The sequence below is a fragment of the Bubalus kerabau genome, chromosome 15, assembly GCF_029407905.1.
Source record: "Bubalus kerabau isolate K-KA32 ecotype Philippines breed swamp buffalo chromosome 15, PCC_UOA_SB_1v2, whole genome shotgun sequence".
Lineage (NCBI taxonomy): Eukaryota > Metazoa > Chordata > Mammalia > Artiodactyla > Bovidae > Bubalus > Bubalus kerabau.
Genome location: NC_073638.1, coordinates 11,152,085 through 11,167,227, shown reverse-complemented (window position 1 = coordinate 11,167,227; position 15,143 = coordinate 11,152,085).

Genomic DNA, 15,143 nt, shown 5'->3' with positions numbered 1-15,143 from the left:
GAAGGACTGATGCTGAAGCTGAAGCTGCAATACTTTGGTCATTTGATGCGAAGAGCTAATTCACTGGAAAAGACCTTGATGCTAGGAAAAATTGAAGGAAGGAAGAAGGAGAAGGAGATGACAGGGTTGGAGGGCATTATCAACTCAATGCACATGAGTTTGCACAATCTCTGGGAGATAGTGAAAGGCAGGGAAGCTTGGTATGCTGCAGTCCATGGGGTCACAAAGAGTCAGACATGACTGAGTGACTGAACAAAAACAACAACACTAGTTCCAATCCATACTCAAAAGGAGAGTATCACATAAATTTGTAAATATCTGGAAGTGGAGATTATTGAGACAGTATTAGAAACTGCCTACCACAAGATGCTCTATCCTATAGTAACACTAGGGGCTTTCCCAATGGTTCAAGTGGTAAAGAACCCACCTGCAATATAGGAGATTTAGGAGACACAGGTTCAATCCCTGGGTCAGGAAGATCCCCTGAAGGAGGAAATGGCAATCCCTTCCAGTAGTCTTGCCTTAAAAATTGCATAGACAGAGAACCTGGCTGTCTACAGTCCATAGTCACAAAGAGTCGGACGTGACTGGACACATGATGTATGGACAATAATATTAATTCATTTTCTTTTTCTAGAAACTGAGCTTATTAGAAAAAAATGCTTCATTATTCCTAGTTGCTAAAAATGCTAGTAAACAAATAATAATAATCTCCATAATAATAATTATTATTAAGTAATAATCAATTACTTTCCCTTCCCTCCTTTCCTTCTTTCCACCCTTCCTTCTTTGTTTCCATCCTACCTTCCTTCCTTCTTTCATCCTTCCCTTAAGTGAAAAGACTTAAACAAGTTTCAAGTGCATCCTTTATTTTTCTAAATACCTGTCTAGGAATACTGTCTCGAACCAAAACTTGCTAATAACAGCAACAACAAAAATTACAATTACTAGTATAGACTAGTTTCTACCTACCATTTTTGCTTTATCTCCTGCTGTACCCTCTTATTTATTATGGCAGAATATTGTAGAGGAATCATACATTTTAATATCTCTAGACATTGAGTATTCCCTAAAGTTTTTTTTCTTTGTCTCCTAATTACAACAGATAAAACATAGATAAATAAACTAAAAACATGAACTTATTTAAAATTTAAACTTAGGCTTAAAAGTCCACGCCTGACTTAAAGCTTTTCCTGACAAGGGCTTGACCTAAAGCAGAATTAACTACTCCCTTCTTAGAATATTGTGTAGTACACTGAATGCCATCTAAGTATTGGCCATTTTATACTAAAATTTGCTTGAATCCATAGATTATTCAGAAGGTGACTACTATATGATAAGCTCTATGCTATGTATTTTAGTTGTGATAATTCATAAGATGCACTGTTTGCCCTAAAATTATTTATGACCAAAGGCAGAATAAAACCTTTAAACCAGTCATTTAATTAATATAAGATGTCACCAATGCATGAATGCAAACAAAGAACACTAGGGAAACCAAGGGTGTCATGAATAATTGAGCCTAGAAGTAACAGGGGAAAATTCAGAGAATGCACATGTTTAAGGAGTCATAAAGTAAAACTGAGTTTAGTAAATGAAGTGGTCTATTGGACAGAAATAAGCCTCTCAACTTTTTGTTATCCACTTCCATACTTTCAGTTCTCCCTCCAACCTCAAAATATATGATTGGCTTGAGCTAATTCTTCACTACTTCACCCTCTGTGGGGAAGATATAAACAACATCCAGGGTCTCTGTCCCTTTGACCTCATCACTTCTAAAGATCATGTTCTTCACCTCAGCTCAGCCTCTCATTCTGCCCTTGGACCTTTCATAGACATTCAAAATCAAATATAAGTACATCAACTCACAATATAGCATTTCAAGAATCTCATTCTCTGAATGTCATTTCCTAACTTTCCAGGTTTTTTTTTTTTTTTTTTTTTATTCTCTGTGTCAAAATGTTTTACATTCTTGGTTATTTTCAGTCATTATCACCTCATGCCCCTCTTCACTCATTTCGCATCTTGTTTTCAATAGCCTCACTATAGCCAATTTATTGCAAATAATATTTCTTCATTAGCCCATTCCTTTCTTCATGCCAAAAATCTATTTAAGCTAAATTCATTTTCTCTAAATTTAGAATAGAGCAAGGAGGCCTACACCAGCTCAGATAAATGTATTTGGAGTAATACACACCAATGCAGATCATCTTCACTTCACTTTTAAAGCCACAGATTTCAAGTGAACTCCCTGAGTTTACAGAACTATTTTTGCCCTGATAGATTAACTTTCTCATTCTAATCAAGGAATAATTAACATCCTCTATTACTCCACTTTGTACTTCTCTATGAAAGTAAAAGTAATCTAATTATTAACAAAACATTTTCGGTTTCTACACTATATCCCCATATGTTTGTCCTCTCTCTTTTTGAAACTCAAAACTCTTCTTCTACCTGCCTGAGTCCAAATTTTTAGTATGTCACTATAACTCATTACATCTTAGCAGTAAAAACTTCCATTCTTGCACTTATCTCTGTTCTTTTTGCATCACTGTATTTATTCTCTATTGTACACATTAAATTTAGGATAAACACAAAACAATTGTCCAATTTTATAAAACATTCCCTTGACCTTACACTTTAAGCAGCTTTGACAATTGACCAATTATCTGTTCCATTTTATAGACAGTTTCCACAAAATCTGTTTACATTTCCTTTTTCAAATTCTCTACCTCCCATTCTGTCTTTAATTCTCTCTAATCAGATTTTCATTTCCTTGTGACATCTTTCTATAAGCCTTTGAATTACTATTACCTTGGCTCTAAAATAACCATTCTTATCAAGTTCATCAATGATTTGACTGTATGAACACCATCTTTTCAAGTTTACCAATGACTGTAAATTCGATAATTTGTATAACTTAATTTCATTTGGACTCCAAGCAGCTTTGACAAAATCATTTCTTCTATCTAATGAAACACTTTAATGCCTTAACTGAATGATCTCATTAAACTCACGGAACCTTAGTTTCTCATTTATAAATGAAGATAATTGATTGCAGGATTATTATGATAATTTGATTAGGATATATACATATAGAGAGAGGCATCTACCACTAACTGGTTATTAGAAGCAGATGTAATAGTAATCAATTCTGCAAGTATTCTAATCTAACCTGATGCAAAGAGCCAACTCATTGGGAAAGACTGATTCTGGGAAAGATTGAAGGCAGGAGGAGAAAAGGGCCACAGAAGATGAGATCGTTGGATGGCATCACCAATTCCATAGACATGAGTTTGAACAAACTTCAGGTGAAAGTAAAGGACAGGGAAGCCTGGTGTGCTGCAGTCCATGGAGTCACAGTCAGACATGACAGAGCGACTGAACAACAACAACAAATTCTAACCTTCTCTCTAGGTCATAGCTATGCCTAATGAGATGCTAGTTGGACAAAAGCATTCTTATTTCACATACTCTTTAAAGCCAAATCTGAGCACAAACATAGCAAAAATATGGAACATAGCAGTAAATATTTATTAAATTAATAAAAAAAAATCCACTATTAACCCAACTTGTTTTCTAACAAATAATTAATCTCATCAATTCATGGTTACCTATCCTAGCAGAATAGGTGGAATATTGCCTGAATCCTCATTTTGTACAGAATGTAACCCCATTATTGTAAATGCAGTTCACAATATATTTCATCATTCACCTGTTAGATGTTATTAACAACTGAATTCCTTCAGGAAGTAGAAGTAAAGCTTAGTGCTGAGGAAGAAGTAATGAAGTTATAGAATACTTGTATAAGCCTCTGTACTTAGTATAAACAGCTCAAGATACCCCAAAATATACATTTGTAATTTTTATATCACCTACATGTAGCATCAATTTGAATCCCAATGTGTCAGAGTTATGGATACTTGAAATCTATAAACTTCTATTTCAGCCTTTATTATTTATTATTAAAAGTGGACACCCTAGACTCAACCCATTACAGAATATTATGCCTGTATTTCATCCATCCCTTTCAATCAATGCATGTAATGTTCACAGAAATACTGATATAGGAAATTATCTTTACAGTATAATAGCAAAGTCATTATATGATAATTGCTTCTGATGAGGCTCTAAACTTGAAAAGAGAATATTAGAAAGCAATGTTATTGCTTTAAAATCTAACATATGTACTATTTTTTACAGTGACCAGTCTGTTTCTTATTTCATATCTAATCTACTTCCTCATTTCTTTTCATAAGCTTCCCTTTTATACACTTAGTCTGATATATAACAAAATCTCTTGAATCTACTTTTATTTCACTGGCAACACTTTATTTTCTTTGCAGAATATTCCTCTATTTTCTGCACCTAATGTACTAGAAAGCCATGTACACATCCACTCCCTAAATAAGCTACTTTACCTACTTCTATAATCTTAAAAACTATCAAGATAATGGTGACATAAATTTTGATCACCTGCTCTGCCCTCCTACCTGGATTTCATACCCTTGTATTCATCTGATGGCTTGGTATTGCCAATGGACTTTTTATGAAAATGTCCAACTTAACATGCCCCAAAGCATACTATTGATTTCATGTTTCTTCAAATATATTTACTGCTCTAGTGGCCCCCATCTCATTAAATTGCAAGACCATTCAATCAACTGGTTAGGAAAGCCTTTTGATTTCATCTTTGTTTTCACAAGCAGTGCTCTTCTCAATAAATAGTACCACCATTTACTTAGTAAATACATCAATATACAGTACTATTATTTGCAGTATCCTAAATTAGTCTCTCTGATTCCTCTTTTGTCCACATTCAAAAACCAAAGTTATCCTTGAAAGGAGATTTGCATTCTACTTCTCATTCTTTTAGTATTTTCTGACCACAGTGATTTTCTTGTTTTTTGAACATATAAATACATCCGTACCTCAGAGTGTTTCCTAAATATTACACCTAAAACCCTCTTCTACTAGATCAAAGCTACTCAGTGCTAATATCAGTGAAGTAAGGAGCTTAGGCTAGAATGAAACAGAAAGCACTGTTTCCTTAATAAAGATATCTTGCCAAGTATCATTTTTAATTTACATTGAGATGATAGCTCCTCCTCTTATTGTTTATGTTGGGAGTGGCATGCTCTTTTTTTTTTTTTTTTTCTCTCGTATTATTTATGCTGGGGTGGGGGTGGCATGCTCACTTTCTTTTGCCCATGCTACATTGCATGTGGAATCTTAGTTTTACAACCAGGTATCAAATTTACAAAATGAATCAAACTGATCACATGGACCACAGACTTGTCTAACTAAATGAAACTATGAGCCAAGCCATGCAGGGCCATTCAAGTCCTGCATGGTCATAGTGGAGAGTTCTGACAAAATATTTCTTTGCAATGATGAATGCAAGGAAATAGAGGAAAACAATAGAATGGGAAATATGAGAGATCTCTTCAAGAAAATTGGAGATACCAAGGGAACATTTCATGCAAAAATGGGCACCATAAAGGATAGAAATGGTAGAAGCAGAAGATATTAAGAAGAGGTGGCAGGAATACACAGAACTATACAAAAAAATAAACAAATGGGACCTACTTAACCTTAAAAGCTTCTGCACATCAAAGGAAACTATTAGCAAGGTGAAAAGACAGCCTTCAGAATGGGAGAAAAAATAGCAAAGGAAGAAAGTGACAAACAACTAATCTCAAAAATATACAAGCAACTCCTACAGCTCAACTCCAGAAAAATAAATGACCCAATCAAAAAATGGGCCAAAGAACTAAATAGACATTTCTCCAAAGAAGACATACAGATGGCTAACAAACACATGAAAAGATGCTCAACATCACTCATTATCAGAGAAATGCAAATCAAAACCACTATGAGGTACCATTTCACACCAGTCAGAATGGCTGCGATCCAAAAGTCTACAAATAATAAATGCTGGAGAGGGTGTGGAGAAAAGGGAACCCTCTTACACTGTTGGTGGGAATGCAAACTAGTACAGCCACTATGGAGAACAGTGTGGAGATTCCTTAAAAAACTGGAAATAGAACCGCCTTATGATCCAGCAATCCCACTGCTGGGCATACACACTGAGGAAACCAGAAGGGAAAGAGACATATGTACCCCAATGTTCATTGCAGCACTGTTTATAATAGCCAGGACATGGAAGCAACCTAGATATCCATCAGCAGATGAATGGATAAGAAAGCCATGGTACATATACACAATGGAGTATTACTCAGCCATTAAAAAGAATACATTTGAATCAGTTCTAATGAGGTGGATGAAACTGGAGCCTATTATACAGAGTGAAGTAAGCCAGAAAGAAAAACACCAATACAGTATACTAACGCATATATATGGAATTTAGAAAGATGGTAACAATAACCCTGTGTACGAGACAGCAAAAGAGACACTGATGTATAGAACAGTTTTATGGACTCTGTGGGAGAGGGAGAGGGTGGGAAGATTTGGGAGAATGGCATTGAAACCTGTAAAATATCATGTATGAAACGAGTTGCCAGTCCAGGTTTGATGCACGATACTGGATGCTTGGGGCTAGTGCACTGGGACGACCCAGAGGGATGGTATGGGGAGGGAGGAGGGAGGAGGGTTCAGGATGGGAAACACATGTATACCTGTGGCGGATTCATTTTGATATTTGGCAAAACTAATACAATTATATAAAGTTTAAAAATAAAATAAAATAAAAAAATCTTCATGAGCCAGATAACCACGATGGTGTGATCACTCACCTAGAACCAGACATGCTGGAATTTGAAGTCAAGTGGGTCTTAGGAAGCATCACTATGAGCCAAGCTAGAGGAGGTGATGGAATTCCAGTTGAGTGATGTCAAATTCTAAAAGATGATGCTGTGAAAGTGCTGCACTCAATACTCCAGCAAATTTGGAAAACTCAGCAGTGGCCAAAGGACTGAAAAATATCAGTTGTCATTTCAATCACAAAGAAAGACAATGTCAAAGACTGCTCAAACTGCTACTCATCTCACACACTAGCAAAGTACTGCTCAAAATTCTCCAAGTCAGGCTTCAGCAATATGTGAACTGTGAATTTCCAGATGTTCAAGCTGGATTTAGAAAAGGCAGAGGAACCAGAGATCAAATTGCCAACATCTGCTGGATCATCATAAAAACACAAGAGTTCCAGGAAAAAAAACAAAAACAAAAACACATCTATTTCTACATCTACTTCTGCTTTATTGACTACACCAATGTCTTTGACTGTGAACAACTCTGGACAATTCTTAAACAGATGGGAATACCAGATCACCTGACCTGCCTCCTAAGAAATCTGTATGCAGGTCAAGAAGCAACAGATAGAACTGGAGATGGAAAAACAGACTGGTTCCAAATCAGGAAAAAAGTATGTCAAGGCTGTATATTGTCACCCTGCTTATTTAACTTCTATTCAGAGTACATCATGAGAAATGCTGGGCTGGAGGAAACACAAGTTGGAATCAAGTCTGCTGGGAGAAATATCAATAGCCTCATATATCCAGATGACACCTCCCTATGGCACATAAAGAAGAACTGAGGAGCCTCTTGATGAAAATGAAAGAGGAGAGTGAAATAGTTGGCTTAAAACTCAGCATTCAGAAAACTAAGATCATGGCATCCAGTTCCATCACTTCATGGCAAATAGATGGGGAAACAGTGGAAACAGTGACAGACTTTATTTTCTTGGGCTCCAAAATCACTGCCAATGGTGACTGCTGCCATGAAATTAAAAGATGGTTGCTCCTTGGAAGAAAAGCTATCACAAACTTACACAGCATATTAAAAGCAGAGACATTGCTGTGCCAACAAAATTCCATGTAGTCAAAGATCTGGTTTTCCAGTAGTCATGTTTAGATGTGAGAGTTAGACTATAAAGAAAGCTGAGAGCCAAAGGATTGATACTTTTGAACTGTAGTGATGGAGCAGACTCCTTAGAGTCCCTTGACCTACAAGGAGATCAAACCAGTCAATCCTAAAGGAAATCAGTCCTGAATGTTCATTGGAAGGACTGATGCTGAAGCTGAAATGCCAATGTTTTTGCCACCTGATGGGAAGAAATGACTCATTTGAAAAGACCCTGATGCTGGGAAAGATTGAGGGCAGGAGAAAGGGAAGACAGAGGATGAGATGGTTGGATGGCATCATTGACTGGATGGACATGAGTTTGAGTAAGTTCTGGGAGTTGGTGATAGACTATAAGCCTGGCATGCTAGAGCCCATGGGGTCACAAAGAGCTGGACACAACTGAGCGACTGAACTGAACTGATCAAACTTATATTACCTGCAATGGAAGAGTGGAATCTTAACCACTGAATTGCCAGGGAAATTCCCATTTTGTTTAACTTAACACAATAAGTCTTATCTTTCACATTATAGATTCCACTGAGTATCTCCAGGACAACAATATTCAATGAGGCATTTCCAGCCTGCTTCAATTTTGTGGTTCTGCTATTTTAACCCAAGATCTCATTGATCATTATAGAGAGAAAAAAGAAAGCTGCAGGGTTATCTAAGACTTTCATCTAGATGCAAGAAAGCTCTTCTACCAAAAAGCAACTGACTAAAAGTAGTGAGATGACCCCACCCACCTTCAAGAGAATGAAAATATTGTCTTCTCTGTGCTCAGAAGCAGTAAGAACCAGATATTAGTGGGTACTAGGGAACACACACAATAAACTGTGGAAAATTCTGAAAGAGATGGGAATACCAGACCACCTGACCTGCCTCTTGAGAAACCTATATACAGGTCAGGAAGCAACAGTTAGAACTGGACATGGAACAACAGACTGGTTCCAAATAGGAAAAGGAGTATGTCAAGGCTGTATATTGTCACCTTGCTTATTTAACTTCTATGAAGAGTACATCATGAGAAATGTTGGGCTGCAATAAAGACAAGATGGAACCAAGATAGCCGGGATAAATATCAGTAACCTCAGATATGCAGATGACACCACCCTTATGGCAGAAAGTGAAGAGGAACTAAAAAAAACCCCTTGATGAAAGTGAGGAGGAGAGTGAAAAAGTTGGCTTAAAGCTCAACATTCAGAAAACTAAGATCATGGCATCTGGTCCCATCAATTCATGGGAAATAGATAGGTAAACAGTGAAAACAGTGTCAGACTATTTTTGGGGCTCCAAAATCACTGCAGATGGTGATTGCAGCCATGAAATTAAAAGATGCTTACTCCTTGGAAGAAAAGTTATGACCAACCTAGATAGCATACTCAAAAACAGAGACATTACTTTGCCAACAAAGATCCGTCTAGTCAAGGTTATGGTTTTTCCAGTGGTCATGTATGGATGTGAGAGTTGGACTGTGAAGAAAGCTGAGAGCCAAAGAATTGATTCTTTTGAACTGTGGTGTTGGAGAAGACTCTTGAGAGTCCCCTGGACTGCAAGGAGATCCAACCAGTCCATTCTAAAAGAGATCAGTCCTGGGTGTTCATTGGAAGGACTGATGCTGAAGCTGAAACTCCAGTACTTTGGCCACCTCATGTGAAGAGTTGACTCATTGGAAAAGACTCTGATGCTGGGAGGGATTGGGGGCAGGAGGAAAAGGGGACGACAGAGGATGAGATGGCTAGATGGCATCACCGACTCAATGGACATGAGTTTGAGTGAACTCCAGGAGTTGGTGATGGACAGGAAGGCCTGTAGTGCTGCAATTCATGGTGTCGCAAAGAGTCAGACATGACTGACTAATTGAACTGAACTGAAATGAACTAAGTAATGGCTTTCACAACTTCCAGATATGACAGACGATGATTAAGTATCTTACACTACTCAATTCTACTTCCTTTCTACATCCCCTCAGTATAATTTTATCACAACTCTAGTTGTTTTTTTAGCTAGCTTAATATCCAGAGGTTGCATTGTTATGGCTTTGTAGATATCACCCATTGCTAAGTCGAATATGTGAGTAGTCACTCAGTCATGTCAGACTCTTTGTTACCACATGGACTGTAGCCTGCCAGGCTCCTCTGTCCATGGGGATTCTCCAGTCAAGAATACTGGAGAGGGTTGCCATGCCTTCCTCCAGCGGATCTTCCCAATCCAGGTATCAAACCCAGGTCTCCTGTATTACAGGCTGATTCTTTTCCCTCTCAGTCATCAGGTTAATAAAATGGTATACTGTAATTACTTTTTTGCTTTTCCTGGAATTAATCATTGCTTTTCAGGGCTTAGTTTTGTGCTACTATTGCTAAATTTACTATAACTTTCCCATAGACTTATAAAATTCCTTTACTACCTAGTCACATAATCTGTTTTATAATCCACATTCTCAAACTTTCTTTAATTTTCAGTCTGGGACTGATTGATTTCTAGATCATTTTCCTACCTGTTCCCCTGTGTTAGAAGCTTGTTTCCTGGATTATATGTATGCTCTATTTTGGTTTACGTCTCCTTTTTTTTTTTTTTTTTTTTTTTTTTTTTTTTTTTTTTAGTATATCCTTCACCCTGTTCAGTCTTTGTAACAGCCCAGCTATGAGACTGAAGAAAGAGCCTGGAATCTGCAACAGAGCTATCAGTGATTATTGAATAGGAAATATTACAAGTCAGAGGCAAAGGTCTTAGAGAGACACACCAGTGTGTATGACTGAGGACATGAAGAACACTGGCAATTTTTGCTACTCAAGGAAGAATGGGGACACCAGTAACAGGGGAAATGCTGTCAGAAGACTCCTGGTTACCAGGGGAACTGCTAAAGGAATGCATCCCTCACAACTAATCAGGTTAGCAACCAATATGAGGGCCAAAGTTTCTTGTCGATAACCTAATATAATGAAGCTGTTCAGATCAAGTATTAGCTGGAGGTCAGGCCATTCATATATCCTGATAATGCTTGAAAGCAAACATGCAATTAAGGTAAAATTGAGGCAGAGGTTGTACATAGAGCAAGAGGGGAGCCACCTTGTGTGGGGCCTGATATAAAATGGTTCATTATATAAACCATAGCCTAGAATGCACATATTAAACAAGTTCAACTATACTAGCTACAATCAATTGTTCCAGTCATCAATAAACAAGTTAAAATCAACTATTTATGAATTTGACATGTTGCAAGCTGCAGTCATGGTATCAGGAAAAATTCTGAAATCAATGACAGATAATTTCATTCTTATCTTCTTTTTGCAATCCTAAATCACTTAAATAGTTCAAAAGATTGGCAAAAGCCTACAAGAGAGAGAATAAAATTAATGTTTTTCCAGGAAGCTTCTGGGAAAAAAAATTGATCTAAATCATAACTTTTTCTTAATGGCACTGTTTAATTTCTATTATGCATTGGATTATCCTTGCAGTTGAGTGAGAACTATTATGAAAATTATTTCTAAAGTAGAAAAGCAACAGCCCTTCATAGAAAAAGTCATAATATTATAATCCACAGGATAGTAATATGCATTAACATAATTAAATACACATGTATTCTAAATCACGTTATAGTTATTTTGTTCTAACAGTTAAATTTCAATGCTGAATGACCTGAAATTCCTTTTAAATGCGGAGCAGTGGTTCCCAGTCAGGGATGATTTTTATCCCCCCAGTGGAGAAATATCTCAAGACATGTTTAGTTGTCATGACATGTTGCTGGGGTCTGGGGATTTTCACTGACATCAAATGGGTAAGGTAAGGAATCTGCTAAATATCCTACACTGCATCCTCACATAAAGAATCATTTGGTCCTAAATTCAATTAGTGAGTGCTAAGTTTCAAATACCCTAATCCAGCGTAAATGTCATATAGCAAAAGCTCACTAGTAATAGTCTCCTTTTGAAAGATACATTTTTTCCACATGTAAAGGGACACACAATTATAAAGTATAAAACTGAATTTATTTTAAAGTAAAAAATAAAAATGTAAATGTAAAAAGCGAATGTGTTAGTCACTCAGTTGTGTACAACTCTCTGCAAACTCATGGACTGTAACCTGCCAGGATCCTCTGTCCAGGAAAGAATATTGGAATGGGTTGCCATTCTCTTCTCCAGGGGATGGTCCCATCCCAGAGATTGAACACAGGTCTCCTGCATTGCATGCAGATTCTTTACTGTCTGAGCCACCAGGGAAGACATCATAATGATACACAATTTAAGTTTACTTTAAAAATTAAATTTCATTATAAAATGAAAAGTTCTGTATTTTAGAAGAAAAAAAATAATGACAGATAATTTGCAGTAGTTTTCTTAAGATTTTTATAATCTCTTCATGAATTTGTCTTAATGTAAGGAAATCGTATTGTAAAGTAAATGGTAATTATAAATATTTGGCTCCCTGATACAAAGAAATGACTCATTTGAAAAGACCCTGAGGCTCGGAAAGATTGAAGGCAGGAAGAGAAGGAGACCACAGAGGATGAGATGGTTGGATGGAATCACTGACTCAATGGACATGAGTTTGAGTAAACTCTTGGAGTTGGTGATGGATAGGGAAGCCTGGTGTGATGTAGTCCATGGGGTAGCAAAGAGTAGGACATGAGTGAGCGACTGAACTGATTTCACACCTAAAATGAAAACAGCTCAGCTCAGTTCAGTTCAGTTGCTCAGTCGTGTCCATTTCTGCAACCCCATGAATCGCAGCAGGCCAGGCCTCCCTGTCCATCACCAACTCTCGGAGTTATCCATCGAGTCGGTGATGCCATTCAGCCATCTCATCCTCTGTCATCCCCTTCTCCTCCTGCCCCCAGTCCCTCACAGCATCAGGGACTTTTCCAATGGGTCAACTCTTCACATGAGGTGGCCAAAGTATTGGAGTTTCAGCCTCAGCATCAGTCTTTCCAATGAACACCCAGGACTGATGTCCTTTAGGATGGACTGGTTGGATATCATTGCAGTCCATGGGACTCTCAAGAGTCTTCTCCAACACCACAGTTCAAAAGAATCAATTCTTTGGCTCTCAGCTTCTTTCACAGTCCATACATGACCACTGGAAAAACCATAGCCTTGACAACATGGACCTTTGTTGGCAAAGTAATGTCTCTGCTTTTCAATATGTTATCTAAGTTAGTCATATCTCTCCTTCCAAGGAGTAAGCGTCTTTTAATTTCATGGCTGCAATCATCATCTGCAGTGATTTTGGAGCCTCCCCAAAATAAAGTCTGACACTGTTTCCACTGTTCCCCCATCTATCTGCAATGAAGATATGGGACCAGATGCCATGATCTTAGTTTTCTGAATGTTGAGTTTTAAGCCAACTTTTTCACTCTCCACTTTCACTTTCATCAAGAGGCTTTTGAGTTCCTCTTCACTTACTGCCATAAGGGTGGTGTCATCTGCATATCTGAGGTTATTGATATTTCTCCCGGCTATCTTGATTCCAGCTTGTGTTTCTTCCAGTCCAGCGTTTCTCATGATGCACTCTGCATAGAAGTTAAATAAGCAGGGTGACAATTCAGCCTTGATGTATTCCTTTTCTATTTGGAATCAGTCTGTTGTTACATGTCTAGTTCAAACTGTTGCTTCCTGACCTGAATATAGATTTCTCAAGAAGCAGGTCGGGTGGTCTGGTATTCCCATCTCTTTCAGAATTTTCCACAGTTTATTGTGATCGACACAGTCAAAGGCTTTGGCATAGTCAATAAAGCAGAAATAGATGTTTTTCTGGAACTCTATTGCTTTTCCATGATCCAGTGGATGTTGGCAATTTGATCTCTTGTTCCTCTGCCTTTTCTAAAACCACCTTGAACATCTGTAAGTTCACAGTTCACGTATTGATGAAGCCTGGCTTGGAGAATTTTGAGTATTACTTTACTCAAAAGTGTGAGATGAGTGCAATTGTGTGGTAGTTTGAGCATTCTTTGGCACTGCCTTTCTTTGGGATTGGAATGAAAACTGACCTTTTCCAGTCCTGTGGCCACAAGTTTCCAAACTTGCTGGCATATTGAGTGCAGCACTTCCACAGCATCATCTTTCAGGTTTTGAAATAGCTCAACTGGAATTCCATCAGCTCCACTAGCTTTGTTTGTAGTGATGCTTTCTAAGGCCCATTTGACTTCACATTCCAGGATGTCTGGCTCTAGGTCAATGATCACACCATCGTGATTATCTGGGTCATGAAAATCTTTTTTGTACAGTTCTTCTGTGTATTCTTGCCACCTCTTCTTAATATCTTCTGCTTCTGTTAGGGCCATACCATTTCTGTCCTTTATCGAGCCCATCTTTGCATGAAATATTCCCTTGGTATCACTAATTTTCTTGAAGAAATCTCTAGTCTTTCCCATTCTGTTGTTTTCCTCTATTTCTTTGCATTGATCGCTGAGGAAGGCTTTCTTATCTCTCCTTGCTATTCTTTGGAACTCTGCATTCAAATGGGAATATCTTTTCTTTTCTAATTTGCTTTTTGCTTCTCTTCCTTACACAGCTATTTGTAAGGCCTCCTCACACAGCCATCTTGCTTTCTTGCATTTCTTTTCCATGGGGATGGTCTTGATCCCTGTCTCCTGTATAATATCAGGAACCTCGTCCATAGTTCATCAGGTATTCTGTCTATCAGATCTAATCCCTTAAATATATTTATCACTTCCACTATAAAATAATAAGGGATTTGATTTAGGTCATACCTGAATGGTTTAGTGGTTTTCCCTACTTTGTTCAATTTAAGTCTGAATTTGGCAATAAGGAGTTCATGATCTGAGCCACAGTCAGCTCCCAGTCTTGATTTTGCTGACTGTATAGAGCTTCTCCATCTTTGGCTGCAAAGAATATAACCAATCTGATTTCGGTGCTGTCCATCTGGTTATGTCCATGTGTAGAGTCTTCTCTTGTGTTGTTTGAAGAAGGTGTTTGCTATGACCAGTGCTTTCTCTTGGCAAAACTCTATCAGCCTTTGCCCTGCTTCATTCCGTACCCCAAGGCCAAATTTGCCTGTTACTCCAGGTGTTTGTTGACTTCCTACTTTTCCATTCCAGTCCCCTATAACGAAAAGGACATCATTTTTGGGTGTCTGAACTCTTTGTGACCCTATAGACTGTACTGTCCATGGAATTCTCCAGGCCACAATACTGGAGTGGATAGCCTTTCCCTTCTCCAGGTGATCTTCCCAACTCAGGGATCAAACCCAAGTTTGACTCATTGCCTGCAGATTCTTTACCAGCTGAGCCACAAAGGAAGCCCAAAAATACTGGAGTGGGTAGC